The sequence below is a fragment of the Hemicordylus capensis genome, chromosome 1 (assembly GCF_027244095.1).
Source record: "Hemicordylus capensis ecotype Gifberg chromosome 1, rHemCap1.1.pri, whole genome shotgun sequence".
NCBI lineage: Eukaryota > Metazoa > Chordata > Lepidosauria > Squamata > Cordylidae > Hemicordylus > Hemicordylus capensis.
In genome coordinates, this window is record NC_069657.1 from 371,246,512 (window position 1) to 371,266,316 (window position 19,805).

General features: G+C 44.2%; 1 long non-coding RNA gene across 1 annotated transcript in view; it reads left to right on the forward strand.

Moving 5' to 3' along the window:
* Nucleotides 1–656: 656 nt before the first annotated feature.
* LOC128344751 (uncharacterized) overlaps nucleotides 657–19,805 on the forward strand; it is a 179,355-nt gene continuing 160,206 nt past the window's right edge. The window contains exon 1 of the long non-coding RNA XR_008316022.1: nucleotides 657–763. This is a non-coding gene — a long non-coding RNA (uncharacterized LOC128344751). The remainder of the gene's footprint in view (nucleotides 764–19,805) is intronic.

The following is a 19,805-nucleotide window of genomic DNA, read 5'->3' on the forward strand; positions in this document are numbered from 1 at the left end:
GCACTGGCAGCCCAAGCAGCCCCAACATGAACACTGACAGCATGCAAGCCTCCGAGGAGGTTTGTAAAACAAGTCTGCCTTTCCTGCATCAGGAGCCCTGGACAGCAGTCTGAACCAGATGGAACTGTTCGTGACACAAGCCTACCTCCGGAGCTCATGGGAAGGCATGTGTGAAATTGCTAATATTTCACAACCTTTGTTCTCTTAACAGAACAAGGAGGGAGGGTTTCAGCTTCTTGTGACTTTCAGTTTCAGCAAGTTTGCTTCTGCAAGGTTCGGGGGGGGGAGGGAGGGAGGTGAATTGCCATTTTTACATTCAAAAATGGGTTTGCTAATAAGCTGGATATGAATGTGAAAAGGATAGAAAGCAGACACAGTTTAATCCGTGCATGGTTTTTGTTTGTTTGTTTGTTTCACAAAGACCTCCTCAGATAAACAACTGGGAGAAATCCATGGTTGCTCCCTTGATATGATTGTGCTGGCTGCCATGAGAGACAGTCTAATGGAGCCATAAAGCTCTATGCAAGGCTGCAGCAAAGCCACAAGATAAGCCCTGACACTTTTAATAACTGGTGGCTGCAGGAGCATCATCGCTATATTTATCCCCATTGTTGCAAATGGGAACATTATTGTCACAATGAGGTCAGAATCCTTCAGTGCCACAGAGCCCTCCTGCGTTTGGTAGCAGTGTGGACGGGCTCTGGAGAAGGATGGAACCAGCATGCACACTCGATTCTTGGCTCAGTAGGGCACTGCACAGAATGTAAGTCAATGTTTTTTTGAGAAAGCTGCAAAGGCACAAGGTCAACAGTAGTTTTTGGCAACCTTGATGATGTTGCAGTGGCACAGGGAGTAAAGGCTGCTCCCCAGGACTAGTCAGGGGGAGTAAGGAAGTGAAAGCTTTAACAGAGGATTGGAATGTGTGTGTGTGTGGGGGGGAGAGAAAATAAAGGAGCAGAAAGAGCAGCTTCTTAACTGCCAGTATCCGCGCTTCTGTGCACATGCCAAAAGGGAAGGACTTCCCAGCAGGATCTGGGATCCCTTGAAAGGTCCTGCCAAAACTAGGGCAAGGATAGACAGTGAGGTCCCTGTGTGGCACCAAGGTCTGTGGCCTTATGTGTGCTCACAGCAAGCAAAGGGGAGCACTGAAGTTCCTAGGCAGTGAGCCATGGGGCTAGCCCATGGGAATGACCTAGCCCCAAGGTCTTTCTAGGGTTCCTCTCGGGAATCTAGGGGCTCTAAGTTACTCAGCTATGGTCCTGTGTCAAGCCCACACAGAGAGTGACCCAAGGAATCTGGTTTCCAAGAATGTCCAGGGCAGGTATCCCCACAGCAGTCCCATGTAAGGAACACTCAAGGCAAGTGATTTCAGCTCACCTCAGCAATTCTGGACCCCACGGTGCAGTATTCCAACTTGGGGCTCAGCAGGCTACTGATTCCGCTTAAAGAGGAAAGGGTGTGAGTACACAGCAGGCACTCAACCAGGTAGGCTTTCTGTAAGTAGCAGAGAGCTTGTGCCACCCGACTCCCATGACAGCAGACAATGAGGCTTCCAGGAAACATCTGCACATGTTTCCGGGGGACAGGACCGTTTATAAGATTCTGTACTCTACAAAAAGCAGGAAAACATTGAATACAAAGGTGGCCCAAGGTTCTGGACTTGAGGAGAGTAGGGGTGTGGCAGTAGGTATTTACAAGAAGTGCCACACAAAAAGGATCTATTAGGCCAGATCTGCATAATTTACTTGGGACTGATTTTAATTGCCTTTAAGGGTGTTTGAACAGTAAAGGTACTCTGGCTTCATATGCTTTTAATACTTCTTTTATTGTGTCAGGAACTCTGGCTTAATCAAGAATGCACATGATTCAGTGTGTCTCTGTGTATGCACCTCTGTGTGCGTGCACACACACACCATATTTTGCTAGGCAGCTTTTGCCCCAGTTCAGTATTTGCAAACACTTCTGCTTCATCCAAGGAGAGGTCAGATTCCTCTGTGGCGCTACATGCCTGGCTATGCTCTGGTTCCCGTGGTTTCTGTAGAAAATCAGAAAGAACTTCAGAACTTTTTGTAGGGAGTTCTGAAGAAGGAGGGAGCAGGGAATGAGGCTGCTTGCTCACACCATTCCCTCTCCACCTCAGTTCCCTAGCTGAAATATGGAGATAATAATACTGGCCATATAGGACCATTGTAAAGATTACAGGTGAAGGTAAAGTGTGCTGTCAAGTTGATTTCAACTCCTGGTACCCACAGAGCCCTGTGGTTTTCTTTGGGAGAATACAGGATGGGTTTACCATTGCCTCCTCCCACACAGTATGAGATGATGCCTTTCAGCATCTTCCTATATCACGGCTGCCTGATATAGTAGCAGTGGGGATTTGAACCAGCAACTTTCTGCTTGTTTGTCAATTATTTCCCCACTGCGCCACTTAAGGTGTTGTAGTAAAGATTACCTCAAGTTAATATATATTAAGTACTTTGCACACTCAAAAAGCACTATATGAATGTTATGTATTGTGTGTAATTATATTGTGGACATATAGTGATATAGACCCTGCTGCAGGTCCTCCTTCCCACAATTCAGCTGGGTGGTGGATGGCGTGATTGCACTGAGCACACAGTCAGTTCCCATTGGTGAGCAGCCTAGTATGTCCCATTCTTGACCTCAGTTCCCACTACAAGCCATTCTGATGGACCTCAGAATTAAACTAGAAGCTGTCTTTTCCTTACACGTTCTGGCATTCACCACTAGAGAAAAAGCTGTGGGCAGATATCTCGCTAGGTGACTGAAGGATAGCCAGATTGCTCAGCTATGTCCGGAGATTTAACATTGTTAGCAGAAGGATATAGACTCATTATCAGAGTGTGCTAATTTTAGAAGGTGACTTGTCAATGTCACCCAGCAAGTCCAAGGAATCTGGCATGAAAAGATTTGTGCTGTATTTTATCTATCCAGCCTGACAATACGATTGCATAGTGGCTCTTGAGCTGTTTGCTGAGCATATGGAACCTGAGCACGTGCTGGCTGCTAGCCAGGCGTCCAAAAGTTAAATTGACGTATATTGCCACAGGGGCTTCTAACTTGTGGGAGATGTAAGAAATGAATGCTTTAGTTTTCTTTCTTGTGAGAGTCTTCTTCCATAGAAGCAAAATCCCTTGAATAAGTGCTTTATTGTAAAGCACATTTCTTCTGCTTCCCTCATTCCAGGAAATAATGCACACCAACCCATGCTTATCTTTTGCTTTTCCATTCCTTTGGACTTATCCATTTGTTCAACTGATTGGTAAAATGGACCATTTCTCCCTCCCCCTCCACCACTTCCACTTGACGGCCTTTGTGACATTCTGATTTTCCATGGCATGAGAAGTATTTATAGTTCTTTCATTGTGTTGTAGAGGATGCTGTCCCAAGGTGTCATTGGCCATTGCTACTGGGATTCCAAGCCCCTTTCATTTCCCACCAAATACTGAAATGCGGCTCAACTGTACTGGATGCTGGAGCTCTTGACTGACATGCTGTGCAAGAGTACATCAGCCTAGCAACATCGTACCTGTACCAATGCAAAATTTGCACAAATTGTGTTACACAAGAGTAAATTCCCAGTCCCCAATGGGCTTACTCTTGCGCAGCACAAATTTTATGTTCAACTTAAAATTATGCAAATTCATCTTTATAAGGTGATGTCATCCAAAATACTTTAAGTGATGTTCAAACTTGTGTTTGAACCCTTGATGTTTGTGAGCTGACTCAGCTGAAAAATATGATGTCCGAAGAGATGTCAGGAGAAATTAGTGCAATCTGTGGTGGTATATCTGTAGTGCCCATTCGAACAAAACATTACTTGTTAAGTGAACCAAGGGTATAGCAAGGTTGGTGTGGACCCTGGGACAAGAAGTCCCAGAGTGTGGTCTAAGGATGCATAATACAGTCACTTTGCTGAAGCTAAATATGTCTTGGTGGTTGAGCTGCAGCTCCCACTTTGTATGCAGAAGGCCCCAGGTTCGATCCCTGGCATTTCCAGGTAGGTCTGAAAGAGATTCCTGTCTGAAACCTCGGAGAAGCCACTGCTAATCAGTATCGACAATACTGCTGGATGGACCAATGATCTGACTTGGTATAAGGCAGCAGCTTCTTGTTTTCCTAAGTGAAAATGTGCTTCTGGGCCCCTTGCCTTCTTTTCCTCATCTTTCCATGTCTTTTTCACAGAACAGCTGTAATATCTCATATTCCTTATGCACACAGACACATTTTAACACACTCCCCTGGCTTAGAAACCAGCTACAACCCCTGGAGTGAACTAACCCTCACCGTAGCATGCTCTGGGCTTTCCTGGACCTGTTTTTGTTGTTGTTTGTTTGTTTTTGCAGTGGGTGAGTTCTGAGAACAGCTCAGTTTATCTGCAGTACCTAAATAACTTTGTCTTAACTGGGTTATGGACTGGGTTGCCTATGATTTTATGCTGAGAGGCAGTGGCAAGGATATTTTAAGGATGTTATGTTTTACAGGCAGCCAGACCATAATTTCTTGTAGGGATGGCCTAATATTCAAAGAGAATACATGCTACATACAAATATGTAGATATTCACCTGTACTTCAGATTATACATCCCGGAATCGCCCCACTTCCCTTCATAATTACAATGCCTCTGGATACAGCACACTATATATGCTTTCGATTTTTAAAAAATAGTTGTATAGCTTTGAAACTTTTTGTCCCTAAAAATGAAACTCAGCAAATCAAAGGTGATTCATCCTCAAAACTGGTGATTGATTCAAGCCAAACAATGCCTTTTGATTTATCATAATGGAAAAGATTGCAAGACAGGAATAGGATTGGGCAGCAATTCAGACAACACAAATGTTTCATGATGAGCATCGTATTTGTATGCTCTATTAATTCTATATTATGGGTTGTATTTTTATTTTTTAAAGGAAAATTAAGTGTATGTAATGCTTGGAAATGACTGACAGCTTTGTAAGAAGCAGCTTAATCTACTATCTATGGAACAGATCAGCTTTTCTTGGGTTGAGATTCTAATTCAGCATTGCTAACATGCCTCCTCTCTGATCAGTTTAGGATACTGTATTGTATTTACTACCATCAGTCAACTCAAGTGCTCAGAACAGATTCTATTTTGTTTCCAGAATATATGGTACATGAAAGATGGAATTTTAAATGCATGCAAATTTTATCTCCAGCCAAGTCACTGTTCAATATGGAAATCTGATGTTTAACTATATTTTCTTCTTCCTCATTGCATAGATCTTGCCCTCTTAACTTCTCTTCTTACTAAATGCCTTCAGATAGTGATGTACTTAAAAGCTCCTCTCCTCCTATGAATTCTATATACATTGATTATTTTCTTTCCTGCAACCTCCTGTGAGAAAGAAGAGCCTAGTAAGTAGTATTCCATGGAAGTTAGTAGATCAATCTTGCCCCAGAACTCAGCAGTCTCATGCTACTGCACTATGGGGAGAAATTCCCAATCATTTATTGCTGCGTATGATTACATGTGGGCCCCACTTGTATAAGCTGATAACAAACCTGGTGATCCAGTGCCTATCAACAGAGCAGTAAAATGTAACAAGTTTACACATATTCAGCGGATTCAAAGGGTTTCTAAAAGAAAAAAAAACTATCATTAATTTAAAAAGAAGAAAAGAAATGATTGAGCAATCTCAATCCTCTCAAGGAGATATAAAAAACTAAGAGCAGTTGAAGTTTAGTTGCAGAGAGAAAGAAAAGGTTTGTGTGTGGACCTGGTGGAGCCCCTAACAACTTCAGTTGTATCTGTTAGAGTTGAAGGATGAACACCATGAAGTGCACATCCTCCAGGATGAAATTTCAGGCTTGCAACTGTAGTGTGTGCAAAGAAAGACCAACAGCCATTTTAGAAGTGTAGGGGAAGAATGGCAGTTCAGTCCCCAAATAGTAAAGCAAAACCAGTTTGGTGAGAAAGCAGGAAAGCAAGAGGTCTGGAGGCAGTTCTTTAGTATTGAAGAACTACAAGGATTTATTTAAAGAAAAGGTTACAAAAGAATGTTAGAAAGCCTGCAGTTTAATTTCAGCTGTATCTCATGGTTGAAGAGAGAGTCCAAAAACAAACAGCCATCTCTGGAGGGACAAAATGGAGACTAACACTAGAAGAACAAAGAGGGGAGGAGTCCAGCACTTTTATCCATGACCCTAAAAAACCCCAGTGGTCACTATGAGGCATTGCAGCTGAGAGCTGATGCTGCCAGGGTCCTAGCTCCAACAAGAACACAAACTGAAGAAGTACCCTCCCAGGAGAGGCAGTCCTTTCTTTATTTAACTCCACCTCTTAAGATTTAGCTACTTGCTGCGAGTGTGTCTCAGGTAGCTTTATCAAAATTAGAGGTTCAGCGGTCTGTTTTCTTGTCTTAATACAGGTCTCACAATTATCCACTAATGTTTTTATTTGCATACTCGGTCCAGGCCACCAAACAACCTGCTGTGCTCTGCCTCTGCATGTAGTAATGCCTTGATGGCCTTTGTGAATTTTATTTAGTATATCCCTCTAAAGTTCTTTGCAGCTGACACTACGCCGCTGCTTTTTCATGAGCAAACCATTTATGAGGTGCAAACCGTCATTTTGGTCTGGCCAATAAGGTCTCACCACCAATGGAAGTCGTTTCCAGGTACCCCATCCTAGTTGGCAGTGGCAAATTACTGTCTGACATGTGCATCCTGGCATTGTGCAATGCCATGCAAATTTGCTGGAGTTTGCTTTTTGTTGCTGGAAGAGAATTTTGACTGAAGTCAACATAAACTTTCACTTCTGTTGCTCATTCTTCCTTTGACTGCGGTAGAGGAACAGGGGCCCTGAAAAGTGCATCAGCCAATACAAGTGACTTTTCTCTTGCATGCTCAATGTCAAACAGAAATCTCAGAAGGTGAAGGTGAAATCTTAAGAATCCTTGGAGGAAGGTCATGCAGGGGTTTTGAGCCAAGTAAGGTCACTAAAGGTAGTGAATTTTAATCCCACCAAATAAGAACTAAAACATTAACAGGCCCAGGTGAATAGCTAATGCTTCATTTTCCAGCTGAGCATAGCACCGCTCCATGTCAGTAAGACATCAAGAAATGAATGTGACTGGATGTTTCTCACTCCGTTGTTGAATCTGACTTAGCACAGTTGCAAAGCCATATGAGGAAGAATCCACAGCCACAATTGTTGGGTAATTTTCAGAATAATGGGCCAAAACTGGAGAAGAAAGCAGCAGTGTTACAGCTACAAATGTACCTCTTTGTGCACAATCCCCTGGTCCACAGAGCATCTCTGTGGAGAGGTTCCCATAAGGGCTTTGTGACTTGCACGAGATTTGGTAAAAATTTCCCAAAATAATTTGCCATGCCTAAAAACCAGCACACTGCTGATATATCCAGAGGCCCTGGTAGACGTTCAAGTGCAGTATCCTTATCTAGATCAGGCTGGATACATCCTACAAACGTGAGGCTTGTTTCCCCAAATTTACATTTTTAATTCAATGTTAGGCCCACTTGCCTGAAATGTCTCAGTATTGCCTGTAGCCTCTCATCATGTTCCTGTTTGTTCAGGGACATAGCAAGGTTGGAGTGGGCCCAGATAAAAGATTTTAAAATGCCCCCCCTCACTGAAGCTCAGCTCATGAAGTAAAGAAATTTTAAATGAGGCTGAATAAGCATAGTAATATCTATCTGTCTGTCTGTCTGTCTGTCTATCTATCTATCACCTATGTGCCACAACAGAACATCATCCTAAATTATTTTTAGAAATGTTTTGTAAATTGTGGACAATGCAAGTCATTTAATGGTACTAGAGAAAGACATGCTGTTCTGGTAGCTCCAGGTCTTAACACTCAAATCAGTTTAGGAGGATGAATACAACTGAAGGAAGCCCAGGCGGGCGCACAGCTGGGGGAGTCAGTTATGTGACTTGCCTCTGGGGGGGGCCCAAGGCAGTGGGCACCCAGACAACTGTCTCCCCTTGCCCTATTATAGTTATGCCCCTGTGTTTGTTAGTGGCATAAACCAGGACATCATCTGCATGGCAAATAACTCCTGTAAATACAGATACCAGTCGTGAGACTCTTTTGAAAGTGCTCTGGGGCAGATGAAAGACCAAATGGAAAGTGGCAATACCTGCCAAAGGGTGTATCAGTTGAGATTCTTCTGCCGGGAGAATTTGCCAAAGCCCTGCTGTAGCATCAAACTTTGAGATAACCTTTTGCACCAGATAATTGAGCCAATGGAGCCGGCGGGGTGGGGGGCGGGGGCCATATGGCCCCTGAAAGCCCAAGTATGCCCTGCGAGAGCACGCAGGGCATACTGGGGAGACCCCCAGAGACGGGAGGCGGCTTTTCACCTCCCGGCCGGGGGTCTACTCATGAGTAGGCATGGCGCAAAGGCGTGCCGTGGCTACTCACGATCATAAAAAGCAGGTTTGCTGGAGCGCTTGCTTCGCAAACCTGCTTTTTACCAGGGGTTCTCGAGCAGGTTACCCGCTCAAGAACCACCAGGCTCGCCTGCGAGCCCAGTGGTTCTTACGGTCAACAAAAATCGGGCTAGCCTCTGCTAGCCCAATTTTTGTTGATCGTGAGAATTGCCCCAATGTCTGGTCAACTGCTGGAAGCATATGGCTTTTCCTGCAAACATATTTGTTAAGTTCTGCAAAATCCACACAAATGCAGATCTTTCCATGGGGTTTTGGCACTGCTACTGGTCCTGTACACCAGTCCGTAGGTTCATCTACTGGGGAAATGAGACCCATTTTTTCCATACTGGATAATTCATCTTTGACCTTAGCTTGTAAAGGCATGGGGACCCAGCAGAGTGCTGTCAAGACAAAGGACATGGCTGTTTAATTTTATATTGTCCTCAAAGTTTGCTCAGTCATGTAAAAACACAGATATATGCATCAGGAATCCTTGTCATATCTTGTGTAATGTTGTCAAGTCTCTGCACAAGTTGTAAATGGTGTAGTGCAGGCAATCTTAACAGGAGTGTATTGAGGTCCTGTATCACATACACAGGATTATGTAGAACCCTCCCCTCTTTTTCCAGCATGGTTTGAAACTGTCCCAAGATGTGCAAAGGGTTGTTATTAGCACCCCACAACACTTTGGCTGAGAGAATTAAACATTCATCTTGGAATGGGTCATAGACATTTGTGGGAATGGCAGTAACTGCAGCTCCTGTATCAATTTTAAATTGAATATTTTTGCTATTCAAGTTGATACTGGTATATCATTATATTTGATCAATAGAGGATATAGAGCCTAAAAAGATAGGCATCCTCATCACTGGCTTGTAGAATGTCTCCTTGATAGAATTCTTTATTTACGACCCAAGGTCAGCATAACATGACATAAACAAAACATCTCATAATATAGAAAAATAAAATTGGAAGAAGGAAATATGTAAATATGTGCATAAGTATCCACGGATAATAATTAATAAAAATAATAATCTATCCTCCCTGGGGATCCCCAGAAACCTCCCTGAGAGCACCGCTGAAGGTAGCATGTCATGTCTTGCCCTAAAAAAGGCCCTCTGGTAGCACGTCATGCTCAGAGCATTCAAATAGGCAGCAGGGCCCCAGCTAGAACTGCTCAAACCCAAGCTCCTTCTAGTACAATCAGGGATTCGGGAGAGTTCTTGTTGAATTTCAGAGTCCAAGATTCTTTGCTTCAGGATCTGCCTAGCCTGGTCATAACTTAAGAAGACCAGGTAGTCTATAGACAGACCCAAGGACACAATTTTGTCCTGAATAGCCCGTGTCCAAATGGGCTGGAATACTTCAGCCAAGATAAGAGAGATCCATCCTCGAGGAAAAAATCTGACTTTAAGCCAATAGGTCAAAATAGACAACAAGGCCCAGACCTCGATCTTCGGAACGCACAACTGAAACCTTAACATTACATTGGAGGCACATCTAGGTACTCTAAGTAGAGCCCTAAGGAAGTAATTTTGAACCACATCCATAGACTTGTATGAAGGAAAAGGACCAAGTTGCGCCCCATATAATAGCTGGCTCCTAACTTTGGCCGCAAATAATTTCAAGGCAGCCGGAATGATCTTGCCTCCTTTAGAACAGGAAAATCTCCAGATAGCCAGAGAACTTCTCTGTGCTGTAAGAATAACTTGATCTATATGCGCCTTCCATGAGCCCCTTGCTTTCACGGTCACACCTAAATATCTATATGTATAGACCTGTTCTAACTGTTGATCCTCAACTGACCATCTTAACTGCCTAGGTCTCCTTGCAAAAATCATTACTTTGGATTTCGTATAATTGATTAAAAGATCATTTGCTCTACAGTAGAGAGCCAATCTTTTCAAGGTTCGCTCAGGCCCACCGGAGTCCTAGATAAAATAGCAGCATCATCTGCATAAAGAAGAAGAGGAATACACACACCTGCTGCAGATGGCGAATGTAGGCTGGAATCGGTTAGACAAGGGGCCAAGTCATTGAGAAATAAATTAAAAAGCGAGGGGGCAAGGATACAATGTCTCCTTGAATAATTTGCAGATTGAGTGGTGTTCTGCAAAATTTCCTATTTTATGGCAGCACCTACTTTCCACCTCTTTTGCCGGGTATTGTTGCTAAGTATGGGTAGATTTTCTACCACAGCCCCCACACATGCTTACTCTGGAGTTTCTATGTCTGCTTTACTTTCCCAGATTCCAGTAATGGTGATGGTTTAAGCTGACCCTTAGGTCTAACTATATCATCCCCCTTTTTATTCTTAGCATTTACAATGTCCACATTATCAGGCCTCATATTGTTTGGGGTAGTTGCCTGCAGATCCAGCTGTTTTGTTATGGTTTCATGAAGGTGCACCCATGCAAGGGCAGTGGCCAAAGTGGGATCAGAATCCTACTGAAGTTGAGCTGATAACTTTATATCTTTTATGTCCACAATTCTTCGCAGTGTCTTCCATAGCAAAAAATGAAAGCATTCACTTGGTGGTCCTGTGATTTCTTCATTAAGTCAGGAACCATCCTATACCTCTCAAATCTTTATCCAGACGGGCCAGCTGCCTGCATTTTGAAAATCTAATTTCTGACGATGGGCCATGTTTGTTAAAGGAACCATAGATTTTCAAATGTAAGTCTTTACATTCTCTCTCTCTCTCTCTCTCTCTCTCTCTCTCTCTCTCTCTCTCTCTCTCTCTCTCTCTCATTGTTTGGTTGATCACACTTTATACACCAAGTCCAGCAGCCATTTTAGAAGAACACAAACTGAAGAAGGTCCCCAGGGGAGGCTGTCCTTCCTTTATTTAAATCACCCTCTTAACATGTTAAACCTATAAACCTTTAAGTGCTATACACTATTGTACCACAGCAACCAATGCAGGAAATGCTTTTTTAGGGCTCTGACCCCTTTATAGGGATGTGCATGAACTGAAAACCTTGATTCTATTTGAGTTTGAATCAAAATGTAGTGTTTGATTTATACATGAATTGAATCAGCCCTAAACAGGCTGATTCAATTTGGACTGGATTTGAATCTAATCCAAATTGATTTGGCCTGTAGCGGAGGAGGGCAAGCAGAGATCCTTTCAGCTTTTTTCCCCTCTGGGGCACCAGGAAATTACCTTTGCTGTGCAGAGCCTGGGGGGTGGGGAGGGGAGGGGAGGTGGCGACCTGATTTGCCATCCCCCTGCAGCCTGCTGGCTACTGCTTTTAAAAACAAGAGGCACACAGAGGCACATTTGAACTGCTCCTGGGAACAGTAATGGCAGAGCACACATTAGTGGGGAGGTAGTGACTTGACCCACCATCCATCCCTGTGACCTGCTGGCCACTCACACCAGGCTATCCCTTTGAATGGCCTCAGTGCACACATGGAGGCCATTTAAAGGGACAGCCCAGTGTTCTTTTCACTATAACACCAGTGTTTTTTCACAGTGCCCCACCACCTATTTCTTTTAAAAAAACACACACTGAAAGGAGACTCTCCTCCCCACATACAGGTCAAAACGATCTGGATCAAATTGATTCGAAGTGGACTGATTCGATTTGACATTGAATTGAATTGTCCAAATTGGCCAGATTCTAGTCGAATCAATTCAAAAATGAATTGATTCACACATCCCTACCCTTTTGAAGCTACATAAAAACATAAAAACAGCCCTGCTGGATCAGGCCCAAGACCCATCTAGTCCAGCATCCTGTTTCACACAGTGTCCCACCAGATGTCTCTGGAAGCCTAGGAGTTGAGGCAGGAGTTGAGGGCCTGCCCTCTCTCCTGCTGTTACTCCCCTGCAACTGGTACTCAGAGGCATCCTGCCTCTGAGGCTAGAGGTGGCCTATAGACCTCCAATTAGTAGCCATTGATAGACCTCTCTTCCATGAAGTTATCCAAACTCCTCTTAAAGTTATCCAGGTTGTTGGCTGTTACCACATCTTTTGGCAGAGAATTCCACAAGTTGATTATTAGTTGTGTGAAGAAGTATCCCTGTCTTCTGGTCCTAAATTTCCTGGCAATCAATCTCATGGAATGACCCCTGGTTCTAGTGTTATGTTAGAGGGAGAAGAATTTCTCTCTATCCACTTTCCCCACACCATGTATGATTTTATAGACCTATATCGTGTCTCCCCGCTGTTGACTTTTTTCTAAACTAAATAGCACCAGGTGTTTTTGCCTTGCCTCATCAGAAAGGTGCTCTAGGCCTCTGATCATCTTGGTTGCCCTCTTCTGCACCTTTTCCAGTTCTACAATGTCCTTCTTTAGATGTGGTGACCAGAATACTACGCAGTACTCCAGTTGTGGCCGCACCACAGTTTTGTATAAGGGCATTCTAATATTAGCACTTTTATTTTCAATCCTTTTCCTAATGATCCCTAGCATGGAATTGCCCTTTTTCACAGCTGCCACACATTGGGTCAACACTTTCAGTGAGCTGTCCACACGACCCCAAGATCCCTCTCCTGGTCAGTCACCGACAGCTCAGATCCCATCAGCATATACTTGAAGTTGGGGTTTTTCATCCCAATGTGCATAACTTTACACTTGCCAAAATTGAAGCTCTTTTGCCACTTTGTCGCCCACTCACTCAGTTTGGAGAGATCCTTTTGGAGCACCTCACAATCTGTTTGGGATTTCACTACCCAAAAGAGTTTGGTATCATCTGCAAATCTGGCCACCTCACTGCTTACCCCTACTTCTAGATCATTTATGAATAAATTAAAAAGCACCGGTCCCAGTACAGATCCCTGGGGGACCCCACTTCTTATTTCCCTCCATTGTGAAAACTCTCCATTTATACCTACACTCTGTTTCCTGTCTTTCAACCAGTCATGTACTTGTTTCCTTATCCCATGACTGCTAAGTTTTTGCAGGAGTCTTTGATGAGGAACTTTGTCGAAAGCTTTTTGGAAGTCCAGGTATACTTTGTCAATTGGATCAGCTTTATTCACACACTTGTTGACACTCTCAAAGAACTCCAAAAGGTTTGTGAGGCAAGATTTCCCTTTGCAGAAGCTATGCTTATTCTTTCCCAGAAGGGCCTGTTCTATGTGCTTTACAATTTTATTTTTGAGGATGCTTTCCATCAATTTGCCTGGAATGGATGTTAAGCTCACCCCCCTGTAATTTCCCGGATGGTCCCTGGATCCCTTTTTGAAAATTGGTGTTACGTTTGCTACTTTCCAGTCCTCAGGTACAGAGCCTGATTGCAGGGATAAGTTAAATATTTTAGCAAGGAGGCCGGAAATTTCACATTTGAGTTCTTTGAGGACTCTTGGATGGATGCCGTCTGGCCCTGGTGATTTTTTAGTTTTCAGTTTTTCCAGACAGTTTAGAAGATCATCGCTTGTCACTTCTATCTGACTCAGTTCTTTAGCCTCCATCTCTGAAAAGCCTGGTTCAGGAACAGCTATATGCTCAGTATCCTCTGCCGTGAAGATGGACGCAAAGAACTCATTTAGCTTCTCCATATCCTCCTTAATAATTCCTTTCACTTCCTCATTGTCTAATGGTCAAACCACCTTCCTGGCAAGTTTCCTGCTTCTGGTGTACTTAAAGAAGTTTTTGTTATTCCCCTTGATACTTTTGGCTAAATGTTCCTCAAACTCTCTTTTTGCCTCCCTTATTGTCACCTTGCATTTCTTTTGCCAGAGTTGGTGTTCCTTTCTGTTCTCTTCATTTGGAAAGGCTTTCCAATTTTGGAAGGAAGTCTTCTCCCCTTTTATGGCTTCCTTGACATTACCCATTAGCCATGCTGGCATCTTCCTGGACTTAGTGGTACCCTTCCTCCTTTTAGATATACAATCTAACTGGGCTTCTAGTATTGTGGTTTTGAGTAAACTCCATGCATTCCAGAGTGAAATGACTGTCCTGATTTCCCCTTTCAGCTTTCTTTTCACCATACTCCTCATTTTGAAGAAGTTTCCTCTTCTGAAATTCAAAGTGTCTGTTTTAGACTTCTTTGGTGATTCTCTCCCCACATATATGCTGAATTTGATGGCACTATGGTCACTGTTCCCTAAAGGGTCGATGACTCTGATATCACGCACCAGGTCCTGGGTGCCACTCAGGATTAAATCCAAGGTCTCCTTCTCTCTGGTTGATTCCAAGACAAACTGTTCTAGGGCACAGTCATTCAGAGTATCTAGAAATTTGAACTCTTTGACATTACCTGACTGTGAATTGACCCAGTCTATGTGTGGGTAATTGAAGTCACCCTTTATTACAGTCCTGCCTCTCCTTGACGCCTCCCTGATTTCCTCCTTCAACTCCCAGTCACTGTCAGGGTTTTGATCCGGAGGCACGTCCCCAGTAGCACATTTTCTTTCAGGCCTTGTATTGTCACCCACAGGGTTTCTGTGGAGGACTCCGGTCCACCTAAGTTTTCTACCTTTTAGATTCTATCCCTTCTTTAACATACAGTGCTATTCCACCTCCAAGGCGCCCCTCCCTGTCCTTCCTATAGAGTTTATATCCAGGGATAACAGTGTCCCACCGGTTCTCACTGTTCCACCATGTTTCTGTTATGCCCACTATATCTATTTCTGCGTTAGCAACCAAGCACTCCAGCTCACCCATCTTGGCTCAGAGGCTTCTGGCATTGGCATATTAGCACCTATACACTGAATCTCTTCCCTGGTGTCTGCTATCTTTCTTTTGACTCTTTGACTAGCTGGCACAGCCTTCTGTCTGCGCGTTATGTGGTTCGGCTCTGTCTCCTTCTGTTTTATCTGAATCCTTTGCACCCTCACACTTTAAAGGATGGCATTTGCTGAACCAGATACTGTCCAGCTCCTGTTGGCTATTCCACAGGTGTCATTCCTCAGGTCAGATACTGTTTAGCTCCTGTCGGCTATTCCCCTGGCACCATGTCGGCTACATCCCCAGGCATCACTACAAGTGTAATGGGGGACTTTTGTTAAGGTCACAGGAAAACTGCTTACTCATACTATTGAATCCCTTACCTTCAAACTCTTTCAGATGAAAAGGAGACAGAGCCTCTTAAGAGCTTGAAATATCTTGGGATGGGGTGAAAATGAGGTTGGAGAATAAATGCTGTGGTGTTTGTGTTTCTTATACAAAGCACCCCTTCAGCCCCAATTGCTATCCCACAGTATATAGGAAGGAGATTTAAAAAATGCCACCTCCCCACATTATACTGCTTTGGGTTTCCTGCTCACCTCACCCTGAATCTCATCAAGCCCCAGATTTACCGTATGCACACAGCAGCCACGAGTGCAGGGCAATTTGCCTGCAGAGGTTCAAAGGTAACAGGGAGCTATTTATCTGGTCCTGGAATCCAAGTTATTGCACTATGGTGTAAGGATGTGCACGAACCAAAGTTTGAGCACTGGTTCAGTGCTGTGGGGAAGGGAGCAGGAGCTTTAAGAAAGAGGAGAGCAGGTCTGTTTGCCCCCATCCCATGCAGCTCCCTGCTGGGGCGGCACATGTCCCAAGTGCCCATGCATAGTACCAGCACACACATGGTCAATGCACGTGCATGGGCACCATTTGTGTGGTCAGCAACACCATGATGACCATGCAAATGGCATCCATGAATTGTGTGGTCAGCAACACCATGACTGCACCGTGCATGGGTAATTGGGACATGTGCCCCCGCAGCAGGAAGCTGCATGGGACAGCGGCAAAGAGGCAAGGACCTGCTCTCCTCTTCCTTAAAGCTCCCACTTGCCGCTCCTCTCCCCACAGCACCAAACTGGTTAGGAACTTGTCCGAACTGGTTTGGTGCCAAACCAGTTTTCATCCTTACTATGGTGCAGGGTGGTGGTGGTTTATCTCTGTCCATGATTCCTCCTGAGTCCCCAAATTGTATAGTTTCCATCCTTGACAATTGTAGTCCCATGGTTTCCGAAGCCCTATTTGTAATTTTGTATGTTCAACACATGCACAATCTGTGTACATTGTACACAGGTACAGTTACTCAAACATGATGTTTAACATACATATAGCAGTACATGTCCTATCCTGCATTGCAGGAGGCCTGTACTCAAGTTCACTTTTAAAATGAACAACTGTACAGTCATTCACACAAAAACCATGTGTGTATATACAACTGAATGCATGCATGACATAATGTCTGAATAGGAATTGTTCAGTCTCGTCATGTTGTTCATTTTTAACCTAACTTGCTAGCCAGAGTCATCACTTTTAACGGGAAAAGGTGAACAGCACCTTGTGTCACATGACCTTGTAGCAGCTCTGAAGAAACTGCTCTTAGCTTGGCAGCCCCTGAATGACTTTCTGATGGCTTTTCCCATTCTTTTTTCTCCTGTAATATATTTTAATTATAAAAATGCCTCAAGCTGCCCCAGTTTCACTTATCAGACAAAACAGGAATACGGGATAAAGGGCTCAGAGACTGGCCTTAGTCATATTCTGTTCAGATGCCAACAGATTTTTTAAAAGTTAGAATTACTTTTTCTGAGTCATCTCTGTGAATAATTCCCTGAGTGACTACTTAGAATATTCTTTCTTAGAAATCATTTGTCCTCTTCCCTTTAAAGGAAGGGCAGATTCACATGATCACTGTGCAGTCGTCATCCAGATCTATATGGTGTCATCTGTGCCAAACCTGTTGCATTACGCTTCTGTCAGGATGCATCATAGAGGCATTCACACATTATGTTGTGTGAATAGCTCTGTCTTGTCTGTGTGTATGTACACATTTTTTAATAAATGATTGTCCATATATTCATTCAAATGGTAAACATGGGCATTGCACCTCTCAAAAAGCAGTGTACAGACTGTGCATTGCTGTATGCATGCTGAAGATATGTGAATAACTGATTGCGCATAAAGATCTAAAATCATTTGTGCATTGTGCCTGCATATTGAATTTAATGTGTGAACAGAGCTCACAGGTGAACGCTGTCCTTAATACAGTCACAACTGGGATCCATTCAGTGTCCACCCCACCACTCCAAACTAAAATCCTTTGGGTTGGAAGCAAATCCTATCCTACTTTACACTTGGCTGCTCTTGATGGTACTTTACCTAACTGGCCAGTCCCATGTAGTAAAGTTGTGAACATTCTATGGACACAAACCTCTCCTCTCACCAGTGTGCTGTTCTTTAATTGTGGGGTGGTGGTGCTTTGACTAAACCACCTCCCTAGACACTGTCCAAATACTACTTTGAAGTAGTATTTGAATTGTGTCTGAATAGTGGTTTAGATGAACTGTGCCCCATCACAATTAAGGGATGGTGTGCTGGGGGTGGGGAACATGCACGCTCATGGTACACACATGTCTTTATCACATGGGGTGGCTCAGCAAGCAAAATACCATCTGAACTAGTCCTCTGTCTCTTGTAAAGCTCAGAAGAACCTCTGGATATTATCAAAACTATAGGATATGTGCAAGGCCACGAGGGAAACCTGGAGGCACAGTACACCCTAGCACAGAGGCAATGCTAGCTCCCAGCACGCCTCATATCCACTTTATTTTATTCATTCATTTATTTAATAAATGAATGAATTTGCATTAAATTTATTAAATTATTAAATTAGTATACCGCCCATTACCGAAGTCTCTAGGCAGTTTACAGCATAAAACATACCAAGAATAAAACAAACCAAGAATTTAACAGTTAAACATATAACCAGGTCAAAATATCCATAAAAACACCAACTAAATAAAAAGCTTGGCTGAAAAGCTGTGTCTTCTGTTGTTTCCTAAAAGTCAACAGGGATGGAGCAGCTCTAATTTCAGCAGGAAGAGCATTCCACAGTCCCAGGGCAAACACAGAGAAGGCATGCCGTTGAGTTACCACCAGATTTGCTGGTGGCATCCTCAGATGAACCTATTAAGATGAAGATCTTAATAGGAGGTGGGGTTCATAATGTACAAGCAACAACAACAAATATTTATATACTGCTTTTCAACAACAGTTTCCAAAGTGGTTTACATAGAGAAATAATAAATAAACTAGCTTAACCCACACAGAGCATCTGCACGCTAGTACTTGATTTCCCCTCTCACCCCCTGCCACAGCCCCTCTCACCTCAGAGATTTCTCCACCCCCACCTGAGCTGCACTCCTCCTCCTCCTCCTCCTCCTCCATCATCCAGTAGCTTCCATCCTCCTCACCCCTCTTGGTCACAGCTGCAGCGTTGCTAGCGCCTATTGGCCAAGCTGCAGCCCCCTATCCCCAGAGACCTCCCCACTCTCACCCGAGCCCCACCTCCTCCTTGCAGCAGCGGTTGACTGGGCCCTTCCTCGCTGCCGCCACCACCATGGCCACATGTTCCCCTAAGGCCGCTGACAGGTCCGGGCCCTTTCCCTTGCCTGCCTCCCTTCCTCCCTCCCTCCCTCTGCCAATGGCCTCGGTAGCCCCAAACAGCAGCAGTGGTTGACTGGGCCCTTCCTTGTTGCCAATAGGCACCACCATGGCCTCTTGAGCCCCTCAGGCCGCTGGCAGGCTCAGGCCCATCCCTCACCCTTCCTTCTTTCTCTCTTCCCTTCTTTTTCTCTCTTTCTCTTTCCTCCACTCCTTCCTTCCTTCCTTCCTTCCTTCCTTCCTTCCTTCCTTCCTTCCTTCCTTCCTTCCTTCCTTCCTTTCTCCCTCTCCCTCCACCCTCCATTCTTGAGTTAACAGATCTTGTTCATCTTGTTTCCTAATTTAATTCACACAATGGCAGCCTCCTTCTCCTGAAGGGGTTATTTTCTTCCTATTCATCTCCTCTACAATCAAGAACATCTTCTGACCAGTAAGAGTTGCATTCCAACTGACCTTAACTGTGATGACTCCCATGGGGGTCATGGAGGAGGATTCCTCAGATGAAGACCCAGAGCAGAGGGAGCAGGTTGAAACTCTGGTTGACTCAGCAGAGGCAGAGCTGACAGGCCTGCAGGCCCCTCTGCTTCCCTCCGTCCCTCCTCCTGATGAAGCCTCTGAGGCTGCTGAAGTTGGGGTGCCAGCCCCCGATCCCTGACAGCGACATTTGGCTAGAGTACAGGCTCAGAGGGGGGAACGCTGTAGATCGGAGAGGCTGGCCAGAAGGAACAGGTGTTCCAGCACTGACCTGGCTGCATCTCCCTGACAAGACTCCCCCCACCATCTGCATATGGCATCCCCACTGCATAATCACCATGGTGCCACAGGCTCCTTCTCCTTATCTGCATATGGAATCTCCACTGCCCAATCACCATGGTGCTTCTGCTCATGAACTCTTGCAAGAGATGCCACACACAGGATTAGCCATGGGTACACCTTAGAGAATGATAGATAGATAGATAGATAGATAGATAGATAGATAGATAGATAAGATGGATCCCTGTCCCCAAAGGGCTCACAATCTAAAAAGAAATGT